This window comes from Ruditapes philippinarum, unplaced genomic scaffold (genome assembly GCF_026571515.1).
Source record: "Ruditapes philippinarum isolate M1 unplaced genomic scaffold, ASM2657151v2 ctg5015_1_1_1_1, whole genome shotgun sequence".
Taxonomy (NCBI): Eukaryota; Metazoa; Mollusca; class Bivalvia; order Venerida; family Veneridae; genus Ruditapes; species Ruditapes philippinarum.
In genome coordinates, this window is record NW_026854285.1 from 68,336 (window position 1) to 90,463 (window position 22,128).

At 31.3% G+C, this 22,128-nt stretch overlaps 1 long non-coding RNA gene across 1 annotated transcript; it reads left to right on the forward strand.

Moving 5' to 3' along the window:
• The first annotated feature begins 837 nt into the window (after positions 1–837).
• LOC132739654 (uncharacterized) lies at positions 838–3,480 on the forward strand. Its single transcript, XR_009627035.1, has 3 exons — positions 838–1,104; positions 1,815–2,701; positions 3,067–3,480. It is a non-coding gene; the product is annotated as an uncharacterized LOC132739654 (long non-coding RNA).
• The last annotated feature ends 18,648 nt before the right edge of the window (positions 3,481–22,128 follow it).

Sequence of the window (22,128 nt, forward strand, 5' to 3'; positions counted from 1 at the left end):
AAAATGCGAGTCGTGTTAGAATTGCCTGTACATCTTAGTTTTAATTGGTGTTGTACTTCAAAATCCTACCGTCTGTTGAGGCCTTAAGAGTTTGATAAGACTCCCTGCGGTCGTCTTAATACAAACTCTTACCCATACTTAAAAATTAGCAATAGGAAAACATTTTTCATAATGATGAACTTATAGATTGTTTAGAGTATCCTCATTTCTGAAAAAAGCCATCCTAATGGCAAACATTTACTTCAGAAAAATGTCCAAAACTCATAAACCACACGGTAAATTTTGTTTAATTTTGCATACAGGTGACATTTAATGCATATTTATATAACTGTCCTAATCCTATGTTGTCAATTTTACAGTTCCTTATGGTACCAATTAGGGGTGTTCTACCTTAAGTTACTAGTTAATTAAGAGGTTAACTAATTACAGAATACGTAACTAGTTAACCTCTTAATAAACTAGTTAGTTAAGAGGTTAACTAGTTACGTAAATACTAAGCTGGTAAAATAATAAATGGATGGCAGTTGTAGGCACTAATATGCATTTATTTCCCGTTATGAGCTTTTATTTATTGAAAAAATTAACTAGTTACGTAACTAGTTAACCTCTTAATTAACTAGTTAGTTATCAGGTTATCTGGTGGCAAAAATATGCCACCATAGTTTATATAATTTTTTCAAATACTTTTTTTATAGAAAATTGTAACATAAAATATCGTTCTTTCTGTCCTGTTTAAATATAGAAATATTAAATAGATATCCGGTGACAAAATGCAATAATGCACCTATTGAATGATTTTGAGAAACTATTGAATTGACTGTGAAAAAGGCCAATGTGAAATACGATTAAAATCGATAACAATATTGACAAGGCTAGACGAGTTTAAAACATAAAATGTTTTATTAAGGTGTTAATTCGTTTCTAAATAGCCGTGTATAAATCTTTCGACTTTAACAGCTAAAATGGCAGTTAAAAGTATTTACATAGCTTTGATAATACTTTTAACTCTGAATGTGACCGTAGATACATTTTTTGTTGATCTAGATTTTGAAGATTTTGAAGATCGGATAGTGAAACCAATGACAGCAAAAGCGTTTTGTCCGGGTGAGTACTTTATCTTTCTTCAAAACAACATTTTTGGTGTAAAATGCCACAGCTGCCAGCTACTCGGATGCTTTTAACGTAACTAGTTAACATCTTAATTAACTAGAGTAACTTCTTTTACACACTCGGTTTAACCTATAAAAAATTTATTTTCTAGAAAACCCTTAAATTTTCTGATCCTGAACGGCAATTGACACAAATTACCAAACGACTCAACGACTCAACGTCTAATTCTAAAAGCTTTAACTATTTCGATGTAACATTACAATACTTTAAAAACTAATATTTATATATAAGGACCGATGTTGATATTTTTATGTGACATAATCATTATACATGTGACGTAACCACTAAAAATGTAACGCGCTGAAAATAAGTACGGAAACAAACCTGGCACGATTTAATAGCTTGATATCAGGTATGGCAGCATTTATTTATTGATGTCGTGTCAGAATCGATATAATATATTCAAATATGTCATTTTATCGCTTGATCACATCACCGTTTGTCGTTTGGATGCGCAAAATTTTATCACTCGGGCTGCGCCCTCGTGATATAATTCTTCGCATCCGAACTCCTAAATGTGATTTTATTTAGCGATAAAATCACTGTTTTGGGTATGTAATTTCTAAAATAGTCTATGACTACAATATGCATAAGTAACTTTTTAAAAGAAATATAACAAACACTTATGTAAACTATTATTGAAGACAATGATCAAGCTGTGAATAGTAAATGGCGCTTGGATGTGAAAAATAATGTCATGAGATGTATCCTTGACTGCAATAAAGGGTACAGTCCAAATGGATGTCACGTTATCAGGAAAGATGTAAATGGCAAATGGAAGAAGAATATCCCAACATGTGAAAAAGATAAGTTCTTAATGTTCGAGGAGAACATTTATCTAAATAGAAATGATTAAATAAATAAATAAATAAATGTGTACACAAGAACCGCAGTAGTCGTGGAGCTATCAAATAAATTCTATATACATCATTCACATGATCAAACATACATGTTGATATAAAACACCTCAATATTTTCAATTTAAACGTTTTTGATTTCGTTTTGGTAAGTGTATTTTTTGTCTTATTTGACTCATATCATAATACTTTGTTTGTTTGTCTAGACTTTATGCCTATTTCACACATCTTTTGGTCAAAAGTCGGTGAACAGTCACCCTTACCGGCTTTCCTTGATAATTAACCAATAATTGCCATTTTCTCCGTATACCTGTACGAATACCAGAGGATTCGAGGATTCCTAAATCAGCGATGGAGAGAAATGACCGTAAATCTCTATGTTCGACATAAGTTGTCACGAAAAAAAGTCACATCATCCCAGGATCGAACCGGCCACATGTTGTTGCAAATCATAAGTTGTCCCTAATAAGTTCCGCGCATGAACTTTTTTCACATTGATTATTAGATTTTTAAGCATATGTATTACAGATGAAGGATTAAGTAAAAAGAAACTAGCATGTTACGCAGCGATAGGTGGGGCTATAGCCGCATCTCCTTATATTCTCAGTGCTCTAGGATTCGGCTCTGCTGGAATAGTAGCTGGTTCAATAGCAGCTAAATGGATGTCCTATATCGTATGTATAAATTATAGATTTGTTCTGATTTAGCTTCAATAGTTAATACGAACAATTTCCATTTTCGTTTAGATAAGACATAAGATAAGATAAGATAAGATATAGATAAAGATATAAGATAATATATAAGATAAGGCATAAGATTAGACATGATATAAGATATAGATATGGATATAAGATAAGACATAAAATAAGACATAAGATAAGATATAAGATATAGATATAAGATAAGATATAAGATAAGATATATGCAATCTCCTTTCAAAGAAAACTGAACAGATGATTCTCCGATTAAACGATACAGAATACAGTAATTAAATCACTATAACAAAACACTTATTTATAAATATGATGTTGCTTTTCAGGGGGTTGTTAGTAAGGGTAGTTTATTTGCGTGGTTACAAAGTGTCGGCATGAAAGGTATAGATCTAAGCCCAGAAGCGACGAAACAACTGTTTGATTCTATCGGTGATGTTTGTGTTGGGGTCATAGACATATTCTCAGATTGTGAATCGGAATAAAAACTACCAACAAAAAACCTTGAACAATTCTTGTAGTTGTTTGTTAATCAAACTTATAGTTTTCGATATTTTTTCTTCAAAACGTTGATGGAAATTAAAATTTAGAACAATTTACGGAAAAAACATGTTTTATATTCTGAATTTATACAACAGAAAAGGGTTTCTGTTCTTACATAATAGTGATTCTGATAATGTTATATATAGGTGTAATTTGTACATAGAACATAATTACATACAATCATTAAAACACTTCGTTTTTATGTTGTTTGTCATTTATTCTTGAAATAGTTATAGAAGACTGCATATAATTTCATATTTAAGCAACATGTCTATTATGTTAGAAGGATAAATTCGAGGAATAAAATTCTTTTATTCAAATCGTTCTTCTTTGTAATTATTGAAGCGCGCACGCATGTACTTTATATACATGTAGCAGCACTTTAACAGCGGGCAATGCAGAAATTTGACTAAAACCTGTGCTGTCACTGATATATTAAAACTTATATTCATTATACATGAAATAATATCCCTCTGTAAGATAAAGAATTTAACAATTAAAAAAATTTGTTTGCAGATGCATAGAACACAACATAGAATCCTAAATCAAATATTGTTTATTTAAGCTTTATTATAAACATCGCCTGTAGCTTAATCTAACCATTCGCTTCCAGGAACTAGACACTTCAATCACTGGGTCAACCTTTTATTTAGAATCTGGCACAAACATAATAAAATATCGCATATTAGAGAAATGTTATTTTGTAAATAGCGGCATCTGCGCTTCATATTGAACTTTTTGATTTTTAAAAGAGATAATAAATGTTTAACCTTGAACATTTCCCTTGTTCTTAATTTCGTCTGTTAATAATCATATATTTGTTCTGGTTTACGATAATTTGTTGATGCTTAACCGAGCCATACATATAGTTAACATCTGCGATTTCATACTTAATTTAGAAATATATTATTGCTTTTTTTATAGGGCGTTATCTACGAAATGACGGTTTATTGTCATTTTATCAGCTTTTCTGTTTATAAAAAAGGATTACCACAAAACAGACTGTTTATAGACATTTTCTATCATGTAGTTTGCAAAATAGCATTGCGCTTAATCTTTTTGTCGTATTTATTTCCTGTTGGCCGTTGCTGTAAACTTAGTATATTGTTATAATATTGTATTGCATTTATTTATGTACATAATCATCCATACCAAATTTTCCCTTCTTCTTGATATTTTTACTTACGAAATTGATATCGATTTTTAAATGATATAATTTTAGAGATATGTGATACATTCATTATTGTTTACGAATGTTTAAATACAAATTGACATACAAATGAAATATTTTATAAAACACACTCGTGGAAATGACATAATGTTATGTTGATTGGCTTCACAGAAAATACGGATCTTCTGAACAACAATGACGACGACAACAATGAACATCAGTAGCCACAACAACAATATCAACAGAAAACACTTGCAGTTTCAAAACATCTTAAGATAGGTGAAAATCTTCCTTTCAAATACTTTGCTTCACAAATACAAAATAATTCAGATACAAATTTTCATTTTCAAATGATTCCTTAAAGGGACTCCACTGAGGTTTTATGACATGACGGGACTGGAAATTTCAGATCATTAGCTTGCTCCGTTTTTCCAGAATAATTATTATAATAGTGAAAAATGACCCAAAATTGAAAAGCGTTTAAACGCTTTTCACTCAAATCGGACTGAGAATAGCACATATGATTATCAATGTATTTCTTGTGTAGTTCTTAGTTATATTTTATTTATATTTCTGTTTAAAGTGCTCATATTTATCTATGTGAAAAAAATGTTATGTTTTGGGCTTATTAACCTCAGTGGAGTTCCTTTAATGATGCATTTTAAAATGATATGATCATGGGTCCTCCGTACATCAATAGAAAATCAGCAAACATTTTTAAGTAGCAGTCCGAATAAAATGGTATATTTCCGCATTATATTACGGATGTTTTCATACAAATTCTATCTTTTTATGAGATGATTGACAGGGTTTATGCATCGTGAAACTAAAACGGTAAAAGTCTGTTTGCACAAGAATATCTCATATTTGCTGTGATCAATTGATTTTACCACTGTGAGGTAGCCCATACACGAGCTAATTATAATAGTCTTCATATGCGTGTTAAAATTCGTATACGAACTTAAGTGTTACCGTGGGGTTTTCCTTTTAAAATTTTAACTTATGAACAATATTTAATGAGATTTACAGCAATACTGTTAAAAAACGTTAACAAAACTATAGACTGTTTAGTTTTTAAGCCGACGTAAAAATATGTTTACATAATTTGTTTACTGCATCTTTAAAAACAATCACAAAAAGACGTATTTCAAAGTTGTTGTCTAAGTAATTGATATAGGTAAACGGTTATTTTTCAGCAATATTAATAAAATGTACAAGTGACTAGTTTTCCAGGTGTCATATCTATGCTGTGTTTTTCTCACTTGTTTTCTGAGAAAATTTCACTAAAAAGAAAGTTAGATATCCAAATCTTCGAGGGGCCATGTACTCGTCAAATTCCGTGAGGTAGGGCGGGGTCATGACCCGTTTAACCGCACCTGGAACCGAAGAATGCACGATTTTGTTTTATTTGCCCACACTACTCTCTTGAACTCTTCCAAAGTTTAACTATTTGCTTCAAAAACATTGAGCAATTTACGATGGCTGCGACTTTATATTTGTAACAATTCCTCGTACGAAAAGATTCTTTCATCTACATGATAAAGAAAATAATAATAATTTAATCGGAACATTTTATAACGCAATCATGACGAATGAAAAACAAACCATTACAATTAATTTAAGGAGCACATAAACTGTTGCTCAGATCGTTTAACTACAATGATAGGTAACAGGTCAAGAGATGGTCAACCGAGTGCAAAAACGCCATAATGAAAAATAAAAACAAGACACGGATTAGGAGTGCGAAGGTGATGAAACTGATGATTGTGATGCTATTGATGAATGTGATGTTGTTGTTGTTGTTGATGATGAGTATGATGGTATCAAACATTCAAATTATTTTCAAAAATTGTAATTCAAAATTGACTCCCCATTAGAAAATATGCTTTAATTGTAAGTTAATAGTCAATCATTTGATCGTTCTTTATTCTTTAAAATTTCAAACTACATTAAGATATATTCGAATGACTGCGTTTTAGTGATATGAAACTCCTGAAAGTATCATTTGTTATTAACATTTGAAATGCTCTGTGATTCTTTTATATCTATAAGTAAAGAACAAATAAAAAACACAAGTTTTTTTTATCATTTTTTACACGTTTCCACATTGTTTTATATTTGGTTAAAAATTTCAATTTATTGTATTCTATTGTATTGTATTCTATTATAGCTTTATAACAAAGGAACCATTAAAGAAGAAACATTTATTTAAAAACAGTCACGGAGTAAATCAGTTACAAATCAATATTTCATTTCTTATTCTTAAACTTTATTTGATTTTTTTTTATTTATGTACATTAATGAGATAAATATATCTGGTGATTTCATTTTTATATTTCATATACTGTATGTACATGTACTAACCCTTCCGCCTTCAAATGAATAAATCGGTGACTTTTATATTACCTTGTAGAATATTGTTGTCAAAACGATACAAACGATATCAATACCCCCACAAAAAATCAATCAAAAAGGTAAACACCATATACAAAATACACTCTAGTTTTTTTATTTATTTTATGGCATTTTTATGGTGGCATATTTCTGCCAACAGTTAACCATATAATTATCTATCTGACTAACAACTAACTCGTAGTTAGTTTTCGTGTTTACATGATAAATAGCAGATACATGTATTTATCAGACTAACTAGATATTCTTTTCTGTTAGATAAATAACGAATAAGTATCTAACTTCACAAAATACTAAAAAGTGCCCAGAATTGCCAACACTTACCAGTTAAATGATAGAGAATAAGATAATCTTCGAATAAATCAACCTTAAGAAAAATATTCATAGCCTTTAAAAGTATAACAATTCACCTCCGTTACGTAAAATATAACAATATTTAATATATTTAATATTAATATATATCTCTAAATGTGTACGTCGGTATAGACGGAGTCAGAGAAATTGTTGCGTTTTGTGATCAGTTGTTAGTAATCTGTATGGAATGCGTCGTCAGCCGGGTTTGAATCACTGTACATGTTCTTGTTTTATGCATGTTCATACAATATAATACAAAGATCCTTTTTGTATCAAATATGAAAACAAAGATCAAGAAGGAAGGGCGGCATTCCCTATCACAACCAAGCAACACTGGGTCAGAGGCAAGGATCACAGCAGGACACCAAACATAGACAGGGCAGAGCAAAGCACGAACGTGTAGTTATCATTAAATTTCAAAAAGAGGAAATCATAAGAACTCGGCAGTTACCCTCAAGCTAGATATTCCGGTCTGTACCGGCAACAGGTGTAAGATAATTAAAGGTCAACAAAAATGTAGGGAAATGGGGAAAAAGGGGGAGGGGGCGAAAACACTTGTGGGGAAAATGTCATCACAACTAGCATGTTGCCAGAAACAACAGCAAGGCATGTATACATCTGTGAAACACAAAGGGGCGCCGCATTGGGATCGTCAAAAGGTTTTTTGCACAAAAATGTCGATATCGACATTTTAACCTCAATATTGTCTAAAAGAAATTAATTTTGAATTCTCGATAATTTAATGTACTATCTTCTGAGGTTATCTTAAGGAAAGACAAAAAGAAAGAAAACACAAATTTAAATTACTGAAATTTCTCCTGTACATTATTAGAGAAAGGATTGTCTTGCGTTTCCTAATGCATTGTCAATAAGCTATAAAAAAATCAAACAAATTACACCAATGACATTTTGTTTCTTGACATTTAATTTATAAAATCTTCTGAGAATAGTTTTTGACATTTTACAACTTCCTTTCATTATCTAGCACCATGTAACACTGCTAGGAATATTTTTGAATTCTCAAACCTCTACTCTGAAACAGTTTGAAATATTGTATTATATTAAAAACAGGATCAGCTCTATTTAACTTGTCAAAATCATATGCATATTAGTGTACATATACAACTATTTCTTTAAGTCATGAAAGGTTAAAAAGGTTAAATGTTAAGGCAGACTTAAATCGTATACCAATACATGCACAATGTGTTAACTGGAGTACAGGTTTTAGTGACCCGCACTCACTGTCTGTCTAGAGAAAGCTTGTTGATTGACTAATTTTCTTTCTAGGGTATACTTAATGCGACAACAGGGAACTGGATAACGATAGAAAAGTCATATTGAGATGCTGTACATTAGTTACATTTTTCTGGGGTTTAATATTGTGACGACAGGGAACATGTGTTTAGTTTAGCTTATGATACAAAAGGAAAGAACATCAAAATACTCTGTAATCTAATTTATGCTCGGGGCTATGCCCTCTCGTACACATCAGATAGCCTCATGTTCCGATGCTCTTTTTATTACATAAACCATATATTTTCAAGCGTTATTCATCAATTTCTGGTATTAATAAAAGTCCGTTTTTATGTTACTGGATCCGATGTATGTCAATGGAAAAAATTGTAAAATAATCTTCCTACGTAGATGTAATTGTTTTACAAAAGAGCCGATAAATATTATTAGAAAATCGTTTTACATACCTATGATAATTTATTTAATACTCGTAAGAAGTTAAAATGGCGTAATACATTGCTGTCCATTTAGCACTGGTATGTTAATTCGACAGTATACTAGTCCGACCAAAAATAAACAAAAACAAGAAGACGAAACAAACAAAAAAACTTTTAAGACTGTTCAGAAACTTGATTTCTTGTTTGATATGAAATACTTTTTCGGTCTGTAATATTTCTTAGCGAAAAGGAATTTCATTCTATGAAAGGCCCATTATGCCTCAGTAATGTTTTTTTTTTCGAAATTTTTATTCTTTATTTTGGTGTCCTACTGAATGTTCCTAATTGGCAGCCATTTACCTGAACCGCCAATTGTTTCTGTTGCCTTTTAGCAATTAGAAAAGTTAAAATGATTTAGTATTTTGTATGAACGTTAAAATACAACAATATTTACATATATTTACTTCTTGTTAATTTTATGACAAATAAGTGTTTATCTTCAGCACTTCTTTCTTCAGGTAACAAGCATGTAACATGCTCTAAATCGATCTTTTAAACATTGTAAACTCATGACTGACCTCTTTAAAGAAGAAAATTTAATTGTTTCTGAGGCATAGTGTACCTTTAAACTGATTGTCTATCTTGTAATTGCATGCCAACAAACTCATATTAATTAACTTGTTTTTGGAAAACAATAATAAAAGTTTCTTTCAGACAAATTGTTTACGATATAGCGATTTTAGTACATCATTGACAGAAGAAGATAAATAATTTTTGGTGACTTTAACAGAATAAAAAAACAATATCTTTTTATCTTAATATATCTGTTAACAACAAAAAATAACGTTGAATCCTTTTTGCTCTTTCAATATGGCATTTTTCAGGACATAAAGTCCGAAATATTGGACACGTAGAAATAAGTATGTATTACCATCCCAGAATAAAGAATAAAAACGTAGAACTAAATGTGTTTGTAACTGGGAAATATACACATCTCAATAATTTCAATTTGCGACACAAGTAACAGAAACGTAACATCTGATTAATAAATAAACGAAAGATATATCTTAGTAAATGTGTATTATTTGCAATTATTTTACACATAGTTACATCGTTTTCACAAATTTTGTAAAATTATATTTTTTAACGTAAAGACACTACTTCCTGGGATGATTAATAACTTATTTACAATGTTTTAAACATTACAAAATGAAATAAGCAGACAAAATGTTAAGTATTACTATGGGATTGTATTTTACTCCTCGTGATTTTGTCACTATACACAAAGAAGAAGAAAACTGCCAATTTACTAGACTACATGTGTATGCGGCTATTATTTTTTTCTCCCTCGTTAATACAGCAGGCAAGCAACAATAATAAAGCATTTTTATTGATTATTTCCGTTCTTATAATTTTCAAATAATGCTGAAAATTATTTCAAAACACTAGCACAGGTTTGATTCATAACGTTAATAAATTTATATGACAAATCGGCGCCAATTTGTAAGCAACGTAATGACGTTATCCTAGGTATGCAACTCATTCATAAATGCGCCAGAATGACGTTATTTTAAACTGACAAGAATGCTAAATCAGCACAGATCCAAACACAATACAATTCAGTCTGACACGTAGGTTTACATTGTTGACAACTTGATTAAACTTTTCTTTTGTAATTTTGAATTTGTTTCATATTTTCTATATCATAGCGACAGTAGGGTGCGACAGCGAACAGCGTTATACGAAAAACAAGTTTTGTATTGATATTGAAAGCACTAACAAAAAGTATGTCTGTAATTTTATGACTATCAAACTATCCAATTTACACAATTAATATAAAGAAGAAAAAACTAAATCCGAACACTTGAAAATGTTCTGGTAGTTTGTAACAGCTGTGACATCGTACAATTTTATTCGAATTTGAATTAAATGTACGTCTTTGTTTGGCGTTCCAACTTCGTAGTTAACCAACATCTTATATTTATATGCAATAATTTTATGAATAAGCGGAGGTATTAAAAATCAAAATTAATTAGTTTTAACTTAGTATAAGTAAAGATGTTATTTTTAAAATCATTGTCAATATTTCTTCGACAATTAAATTGTAAATGCTGCAATAGGAAGTTCCCATTTAAATAACATGTCTTAAACAAATGCAAAAATACTTTTGTTCTCTACCACTGCAATTATTGGCTTGTTTTGAACGGCATTTTTGACGTTGAAAAGAAAACCCGCGAAGTACATTTATCAGAATAATGGAAAGTAAGGTAATAAAGTGCCGACATTTTCCCCAGCAAAATGCAAATAAAATAAAATAATAGATTAATCTACAAGAACAATTACTCTAGTAAGTGATCAAAACTTAGGAGTTCTGTTCGTAAGTGTATTCGATTTTAAAAGGTCAACTGATGGTAAGATTGGAACAAATGACCATAAAAGGAGTAAATTTCCACAAAGATAAGAACAATACTGCCATTTACCCGACAAATAACGTACCGTTATGCCAATAAATAACTTATCATTTAGAGTAAGAGGTAAGATAAATCCGCATATATTTAAAAGTAAACAATAGAGAAAGCCTTTACATGTAGAATTAATTTTTCAGTAACAACCATTAACATGTTTAAAAATGCGTACAAGTAATTTGAACGCTTCATTCGTTTGCAGCTCACGGAATACACTTTGCAACATTCAACCGATGCGCAGGAGTGTAAACCTAAACTAGAAAAAATTGGCGGAACTAAACAAAATGGAATTTTGAATGGGGATCAGAGGTTATGAAGCCTGCATATCGCAGATAAGACGTCAAAAGACACGGTTAAAAAGAAAGGGTGATTCAATATAATTAAAGTAGGAATATTAAAAACCACCCAACTATAAATTTTCTATTCCTTGCAATCAGCCACTTTCGTTTTTGCTATAGTTTATTCAAAATTTATCTTACTTCAATTGTGTAAGAAACTTGAAGCATCAAGACATATGTACATGCATTCTCATATCAGTTTCAGTTCCTGTAACAGATGCGCACTCGTATTGAATGTTTTAATGGCGCAAGGCAGACGTACCATTGTCCCTCCACCGTACATTACAAGAAATATTACCCCTACTCCCATCAGTGAGTACAATAGACGGATGAACACAGATGTTGTACAAAAGTTAATAAGTGGTAATATCGGCACAACTTTGTTCATTGGCTCGGAAAAAAGAAACTAAAACAAAGCCTGATATTTTTGTCATGCTCTTAAAATTATTTTCGGCTCGATCTCCGTTTTTGTTGAATTAGATAATAAAAATGTCTTGGAGTACTGTTAAACAAAATAAAACATTTTTGTCGATTTTCTTTGTCCTTTATTTGACTTTTCTTGTGAAACACCTTTCATGCCGTAATCATTTGAACATAAATCACCCCTTAAATCATGTTTATTAATAGCATGAATGGAATACATTTCTCTCATAATAGAAAGATCTCTTTTTTTTGCTTCGTGTGATAGAATACTTTATCACTTGACCTATAAATTATCACATCTTTAACCTAATTTTAAATGTGTCAAATGAAATGCGTTTTATACGTGACAAAAGACAGTGGTATATTCATATATAAATATATTCTTTATCTTTGATTACGAAAGTTCATATTGATGCCATTTTAACATAAAAGAGTTTTGTTTTCAGAAATGATCTACAGACTTCGTGAAAACTTATCCTCTTTATATATATCAATAAGATAACGTGCTAATTATAACAGTATGACTTTGACCTAGATTTTAAAGTTGTCAATTGAAACACATCTATGCGTGACCAAAGCTTTAAAACTTATATATAAATCTGTCTGTGAACATGAAAACGAAAGAATTGTGACATTCCAACGAAATAGAGAGAATGTTGGGTTTACAGACTTTGAATATTTTGCGCAAATGACCGGTTAAGTAAACTTTATTTATCTCAAATTTTAAAGCTTATATAACTTTATAAAAAGCTATAAGTCCATGAAGATTCACACAAAAAAGATAATTTATCAATTTTTCTTACATTTCAAACTTCATCTCCCTAAAGCATATTTAGTATCACTGTTCATGACCTTACTAGGCACAATTTGATTTTAAACGTTTTTTTTGTGTCATGAAATGAGGTTACCATAAATCTAATCGAGATTATATAAACATACATATACACCTTGCACAATTAGATATAAAAAGGTAAAATAAGTATTGATTTAAGTACATATTGTGTACATCGCATGTTATTAAGTAAAGTAATGAGAATAAAGACTAACAAGGCAATGCGATATTGACAGAAAGTAACGTCCGGCATACTCCTTCACATGGACAAGACACCCTATAGGGCACCGAATATAAAGACGAAAGAGAGCACAAGAGTGAAGAAAGTACAATCACAATTCATTGATTGATTAGCACGTTAAAAAAGGCTTGCTATGAATTACTTTTTAAACATGGATGATAATATAGTATTTACCTTAAGATTGCTGCTACAAATGCCTGCAAGCAGATTATAAATGTCATAGACCGAACAGAATCACGAATACTGACATGATACAAATTAATTCTTCCGGCTGTATAATAAACTACTTTTAAAACAGAAAAGGCTGTAGGAGTAATATGTCATAATTATATAGAAATGACGTGCTCACAATAATTATGTGAAGAAAAAGAAGCTTTGCAGCCCCAGTGAAACACAATAAATCATTTAATATACTGTACAGTATATAGGGCGAATGTATTTTAGATTACTACATTCTTTTTTTGCAAAGAATACCGTTACTGTATAAAAAAACCAAATTATTTAAAATGACTGTCTTTGTGTAATGATTTAAACTAACTATGGTAGAGAAAAACGTGTGAATCTTAAAAAAGGCAAAAATGGCAAAATTGAAAATGTTAAGAATCAGTTTTATTGATTACTGGAAAAAAATGATCCATCGGAAGCATTAAAACAGCAAAACTGCATAAAAACTGCAGACTCGGTTTGATTGAGTTTGTACATGGGGGATAATGAAAAAGTGCAACATCCCTCTCGCCCCCCACTAGCACCGACTTGAGCGGTACTAAATTCTCAACACTTATTGAGCCTGTTCATGGACGGTACTGGATAGTGCAAGCTACCGTTCACGTCTCTATCATCTGGTTAAGCAAAATTCAACATTTAAACATGAAAATGGTGTAATTTTGTAAAGTTTTACTTTTCAACGAGTTGCGCATAATGATAATGTGATATAATTTGCGTCAATTTGTTGTTTCGTAATTATTCAATATTAAGTTATTAACCATTACCACGCAAAATATCTGAAAAAAATTGTCCATCTTTCTAGCTGGACTAAACCGTTCATAATTTTAAGTGATAAATTCAAAATATGCACTGACTGAATAGCGAACAGTGCAGACCGGGATGTGTCGTCTGGTCTTGGTATACACTGTAATTTACATTATATGATTAAGAATAGCTGCAATCTCATTTGTTCCAACACTTGTCAACAGAACAAATTTTAAAAATCATATTCACTATTCACTGCCTAAATCGGAATTTCCCAATCTAAAAATAGAATCAGACTCATATTCAATAACCATACAGCAAAGACAACTGCGCGTGCATAAATAATATTTTTTTGATTTTCCTTATCTAAAATAGATTCAGACGCATATTTAATAAATGTGTGAATTGTGAAAACATATAATAATAATAATAATAATAATAATAATAATAATAATAATACTCTCTTTATTTAACAAAGGAAGCTTATAAAGATAATGCATTAACAAAGATAACACATATGCAAAATCTTATTTTCAACAAGGCCTTTAATAAACATAAAAAATAAAAAAAGAACATATCACAGTTATAAACTATAAAGATTTTAACAGTGCATTTTATCCAACAAAGAAGATGTACATATATCTAGTACAGGTATATTACTATACATATTCAATAAGTCATACATCTTGTCAATATACTCTCTATATTTGGTAATTGAATGATTACTTAATGGATATACTTGAAAAAAGAATATAAAATTTGATTCACTGATTTGGAATTAAATTCCGATGATTCTGTCATCATCAATGTCAAGATGAGTAATACAATGTTTATACTTAGCATGATAAAATATTGCAACAATACCTTTACCAACTCTTCGATTACTTGGTAACATGAGATCTTTATCAGACACAGCGTAACACATAAACATATTGTCAATAGAGTTCAAATAATCTAAGTTATAGTTTTATAACCAATGCTCAGATATACCACAAATGTCAATTTTATGTTTATGAAGGATTTCGGAGAGGTATATACTACTTGACATAATACCTGTTACATTCCAAGTTAAAACATTTTTTGATTACAATGCACACATTAGATTAGGAAACATGTTCATTTACACTGATTTTCTATTTACATAAAAAATTATACTAGTATTGTCTAAACAGTCATATCTGTATCTGTATCCTTGCCTAAAGTTTTTACATGGTTTAAGTTCATCATGTTAGAAGCCTTTATTACTACTAAAACTATGCTTCACTGTGTCATTATGATCGGCAGTCTTATGTGAGCCCCACTTTTTACAAATGATGCCTCGCGGCCAGAATCCCTTTTCTTCAATTTGTGATATGTTATCATTAGACTCGATATTCACCTTTATTATTGCATATTCCGGTGAACGCTTAGAGGGAAATATACGTATCATCGTTACCTTATGTCCTCTACTTGTAATGTAATTAGTCAATTTAGCCGGGATCATTGATGATTGCACTACAAATTCATCTACATTCTGTTCAACGTTAGCTACACTATTGTTACCAGTTTCACGGTGTGTGTGATTATAACAGGGATCTTATTATTACTTATATTCTTTTCAAAATAGTTAACAGCAGGAGTATGATCTGTTTGCTGTGTTGATTTACTTTGCTTCTCATTTGCGTTTGTACGTTTATGTACACCATAATGCATGTCAATATCTATAGGAGAATGGACATCAGCCTCACTGTAAGTTTCATTTGTTTTGGAGATCATATCGGTTGACTTGGGATCTAACGACCGACGCAATATTTCACCATAGCTTGGCTTTTTTGCGAAGACACTTCATGTGGTTGACAAGTCGACTTTAGCACTGTATCTTCTTCATTCGCAATGCTAGATTCAACATCGAGATGTTCTTGTCCAGAAATTGATCTTTGTAAGACACTGTCTGGCCGTTCATCTGAATTAACGTAGCTTCCCCAGTTTTTGGCTATTGACACAACTGGAGCACTCCTAACATAATTCTCCAGATCGTGTAGTCTGTCACTCACAAGTGTGAGTTTTCTATCACATTCTGTCATACCATTTATCACTTTTTCAGATAGAGACGAAATTGACCTTTTTACAAACTCGGCGGTACTGTCTGTTATAGTCTTAACGTCAGCTCTAATAGACGATATCAGATGGTTGATATTGTTTATTTGGTCTGAACGTAGATTTTCGTCTGCAATTCTTTTTTGTTTAAGCATTAAGTATATTCTCGTATTTATCATTGACAGACTGTGACTTTGTTCTACCACGCGACGTGCTAACAAGGTCCTTCGTGAAAGAGAAATCATCTCCTTCGAGTACTGAAAGGATGACATATATATCATTTGCAAGTTTAACACTAATAGGTTCTCCTTTACGTGTAAAAACTCGTCTCTTCATCTCTGCTTCTCCATTGTACGGAAAATGTTCATATTCTCTTACAATGTCATAGAGCATTGATCTTGTATGATCTAAATTTTGTTCGTGTGATGCATAATCTAGTAGCAGACGAGACACAAATAAATCTGAAGGCAAGTCGCGATATAGACTTAATAGTCTATAGTACTCATCAAGGTTCTCGGATTGCACGCGGAATACTTGGATTTACTGTATTTTGGTTACACGACATGTTTACAATTAATGAAGCACGCTTTTTGACAATCGTAGCATCCATTAGATGAGAATAGACACAAGGCAAACTCTCACATGATCTCATATTGAGACTATTATAATACTTCATGCTGTCCATTATACAATACAAACACAATAAAGCGCTTAAGCCATTATAATATGCACTATTGAAAGATGACGGCCAATAGCCTGCAGGTCTATCTTTTTACCGTTTGTTTATATACTCGTATGTTGAGAACTGCAAATATTACATAAACAAAGAAAACTGTCTTTCCGTCCAGTTTCTGAAGAAAATACTAAATTAAAATATTTGAATTATCCTTGTGATATTAGTCATACCATTAGAGAAGTGTTATATCCATAAAAATCCACATTATATTCTTTATAAACAGTTTGATTCCAGAAAATCTAGGAGCTTAAAAAACACAACTTCACACCTTGACCTCACTACTTTTTCCACATGCTGGTGTGAATTTATTCATTGCTTTATACACCTTACGTTCAATAAAGTAATTACATATAGATGGAAAAATAACTTATTATGTTTAATAAATTCCGACATATGTTTGTTTTCTTGTTATATTAATGACAGTTTGATCGACAGACTGGTTATATGAATTTCCTTACAAGCGGCTCAAAAATGTAAAATCAAACGAAACAATGTCGATCAAATCAAATATGATGAAAGTAATATTAAAATTTATAAAAAAAACCCCACAGAAACGACGTCATCAACGAGAGGATATTGTATTATTCAGCGGATTAGATAAGTATCATGAATTCATTATGACATTTATATTGTTTTGCCCAACAGACAAGTTAATCGAGCGTGGACAAGATGCTTGAAAAGACCATGTAACAACATTATATGATTTTGCTCACACGAAACAAAACTTTTACGTCTAAATGTCTATGAAAGAGCTTCAATAATTGATAAATTTGTGATTAAAGGGACTCCACTGAGGTTTTTTAACATGACGGGACTGGAAATATTTTTTCAGATTATTACTCCATCTGATGTAGGTCTATACCAACAATTTATGTGCAAAATTTCAGATCATTAGCTCGGTTCGTTTTTCCAGAATAATTGTTTTAATTGTCAAAAATGACCTAAAATTTAAAAGCGTTTAAACGCTTTTCACTCAAATCGGACTGAGAATAACACAAACATACGATTTTCAGTTTATTTCTAGATATATATTTCTTAATTATCTCTTGTATATATTTCCGTTTTAGGTGCCCGAGTTGATCCATGTGAGAAATTAAAATTTTATGGTTTTAGGCTTATAAACCTCAGTGGAGTTCCTTTAAAAGTCCGCAGCAAGAGGAATATATAAATTAGATTTAAATCAAATAAGAAAGCATTTGTTTACAATTCATTTGTGCGCTGTTGTTACACACCCTGTGTGTACTTACCTTACAAATAACATTATATATATAAATGATGTATATTTCTATATGTACGTACGTAAATCTGGATGTTTTTTCTCTTTTAGACTTCGAATTTAGCGTTTACCATTTGAATTTAAAAGAATATTTCCGTGTATTCCCACGTAAACAGGTGATGGTGACCAAACTTGAAGACTTTTCAAACAACACAGATTCCTATATGATAAAAATCTTTTTGTTTTTACAAATATCTGAGTATTTCATGATTTATGAATTTCTTGATTCTTTTAATATTATTCTGATCATAGCATAAATTGTGAAAAAAATCTGAATGTTCTAGCAACAGTTTGAAGATTTTCTAGAACTATTTTTGTAAATACACTGTATAGTATAATTATCTATTTATTAGAGGGACTCCACTGAGTTTTTTTTTGACAAGAAGGAGCTGGAAATATTTTTCGGGACTTGTGTAAATCTCGACAAATGAATTGTCTGCAAAATTTCAGATTATTCCTTCATTCCATTTTCCTGGAATAATTATGTTTTTTTTTCGTGTGTAAAATGACCATAAAACTTTTCACTCAAACCGGGCTGAAATCGTGCAAAAATATCGATTTTTCATTTATTCTAAGTATGTATAAAATATATTTTCTTTATCATTTTTTTTGTAGATTTTTCAATTTTAAGTCTATCAATTGATCTATGCAAAAACTTTAAATTTTATGGTCAAGACTTTTTGACCTCAGTGGATCTCCTTTTAGTAAGTTTAAAAATACATATGCTTCAAACTTTTCTTAAACAGTCAAAATTTCCATTTATTTTAGCGACATTAAAAGCAAAAGACTTAAAACAGATTGCAGATCCAGATCAGCATGCTAATAAAAGAAGAAAGAAGGATAAAAAAGCAGGGGAAATGTTGCCAGAAACCAGAAAGATGTTGGAGAACTTTTACGTCCCCATAATGATCTTTTATCGAATCTCCTAGGAGAAAAGGTTAATTACATTCGAGATGTTGGTTAATGCACTAAATACATTTTTGAAGAGATAAGATTTTAGTGTAAAAGAACTAAATAGTATTTAAAGTTGCATGACATTAGAAAAGACATCGTAAACGGATGGAAATATGGTGTATCATATCATTGTTATCAATTTGTGTAAAAGGGGTAGTTGTTATTGACATCAAATTTCCAAAATCTTGATGTCGTATTGCTGAATTTGTTAATGCTTTCTGAGAAAGCCATTCAGTACAATATTATGTTGAACATGCGTTTGAGCATGCATTTGAACATTTGGGTATGCGTCAGTATTGTTTTAATAAACTTACTTAAGTAACGTTTTTATAAACTTGTTATTTTGTCAATCATTACCAAAGAATGAATGGTGGATTCTTCACGTTCATGAATTTGTTCATATTAAAATTGAAACGTGTTTAACGTAAAACAATATATAAGATCAGGTACTACATTATGCAAACAAATAATAAATACAATTATATATAGTGTAAACAAATGTTTTGAGTTTTTAACATTTCTACGGATACCACAAAGAGAGCAACTCCTGTATTTCCAATGTTGTTACATAGACAGTGATATAGACAGTAACATTTAAAGTGGACTGGTCTAAATTAGCACGTTTAAAGTAACATTAAATAAATTTCATAAAAACAGAAATAGCGACATTTCATTAATAAATTGGGTTTCATATCGACTCCAGATCTTATTTTGGTGTGCAGACAACCAATATGAGTTTTATGAGCATAAAATGTGCAGCCTTGTAACACCGCACTTTGGGGTCAAACGCACTTTGGGTTCCGACCCCAAAGTGCGTTTAACTTCGCACCGCACTTTGGGGTCCAACGCACTTTGGGGTCAAAATCGAGAAATTGACCCCAAAGTGCGTTAATATGCTACATATCAACGCACTTTTGGTTCAAGAGGTCTAAAGGTGTCATCTGAGTTCTGCTTAAATACTGAGTACTGACTTATTTTCTATCTGCGACATTGGAATATTTGAGGTGTAGTTCAAGATGGCGGTCAATACTTTATGATGCTTAAGTGATAAAAGTTTCATTAATTTTACCACTTGAAATATCTAAAAATTGTGTTCATATAACAAAATTACGGTGGCATAAAAGTGACATTTGCATTTTGTTGTTTTTAGTTTTGTATATATATTTTATTTTAGTTTTGCATACATATTTTTTCAGTTTTGCATTCATATTTTATTTTTGTTTTTCGTACATATTTTATTTTTGTTTTTCATACATGTTTTAGCCAATGAAAACAGCTTTCACATTTCATAACAGCCCATAGTTGAGTATAAAACTAGCACAGTGGTTTGGTCACATTTCGGCCCATTTTTGGAATCGGCCCAGTCGTTTTCGGCTGGGCAAGTCTGGTTTCGGTCGACCCTTTTCGGCCCATTTTTATATTATATATATTTAATATAATTATTGTTTTTTATTATTATATACTATTATATTAGTGTCTATTTGGAAAGGGCTGTTGATAGGTGATCAGTTATTATTCCATGAATATGCACCACTCAACCCACCCCCTGAGAATTGAGAATTATGAAACTTAGGTCAATTCGTTAGCACATCCAGATAATGTGCAGAACTTATATGCCAGGTGTGCCGGCTCAAGGTCAGGGTAACACCTACAGGTCAAAGGATAAAAACTTGGGTTTTATGTACGAAAAAACAAACAAAAATAAAATATGTGCAAAAAAACTAAAATAAAATATGTATGCAAACTAAAAAAGAATATGTATGCAAAACTAAAATAAAATATGTATGCAAACTAAAAAAGAATATGTTTGCAAAACTAAAAACAAGAGGGCCATGATGGCCCTGAGGTCGCTCACCTGTATATAGCCCCCCCCCCACACACACACCCATAAGAAGATGTTTCATGCAAACATCTAAGCTCTAGCTCATTGGGCTTTTTAAAAGAAGATTTTTTAAATTTTTTACTATACACATATAGTTTGACCCCAGGGCTTTTATTTGAACAAACTTTGTTGACACTTACTAGAAGATGTGTCATGCTTAATATCTAAACTCTAGCTATTTGGGTTTATTCAAAGAAGATTTTAAGTTTTTGCTATACACATATAAGGAAAATCAATGACCCCCGGGGCGGGGCCAATTTTGACCCCAGGGCTTTTATTTGAACAAACTTTGTAGACACTTACTAGAAGATGTTTCATGCTTAATATCTAAACTCTAGCTATTTGGGTTTTTTCAAAGAAGATTTTTTAAGTTTTTGCTTTACACATATAAGGAAAATCAATGACCCCCGGGGCGGGGCCAATTTTGACCCCAGGGCTTTTATTTTAACAAACTTGGTAGACACCTATTAGAACATGTTTGATGCTAAATATCTTAGCTCTAGCTCTTTGAGTTCTTTAAAAGAAGATTTTTTAAGTTTTTACTATGTGCATATAGGGAAAATCAATGACCCCCCGGGGCGGGGCCAATTTTGACCCCAAGGCTTTTATTTGAACAAACTTGGTAGACACCCATAAGAAGATGTTTCATGCTAATTTTCTAAGCTCTAGCTCATTGGGCTTTTTAAAAGAAGATTTTTTTTAGGTTTTTACTATTCACATATAGTTAAAAACAATGACACCCCTGGGGCGGGGCCAGTTTGATCCCAGGGCTTTTATTTGAACAAACTTTGTTGACACTTACTAGAAGATGTGTCATGCTTAATATCTTAACTCTAGCTATTTGGGTTTATTCAAAGAAGATTTTAAGTTTTTGCTATACACATATAAGGAAAATCAATGACCCCCGGGGCGGGGCCAATTTTGACCCCAGGGCTTTTATTTGAACAAACTTTGTAGACACTCACTAGAAGATGTTTCATGCTTAATATCTAAACTCTAGCTATTTGGGTTTTTTCAAAGAAGATTTTTTAAGTTTTTGCTATACACAT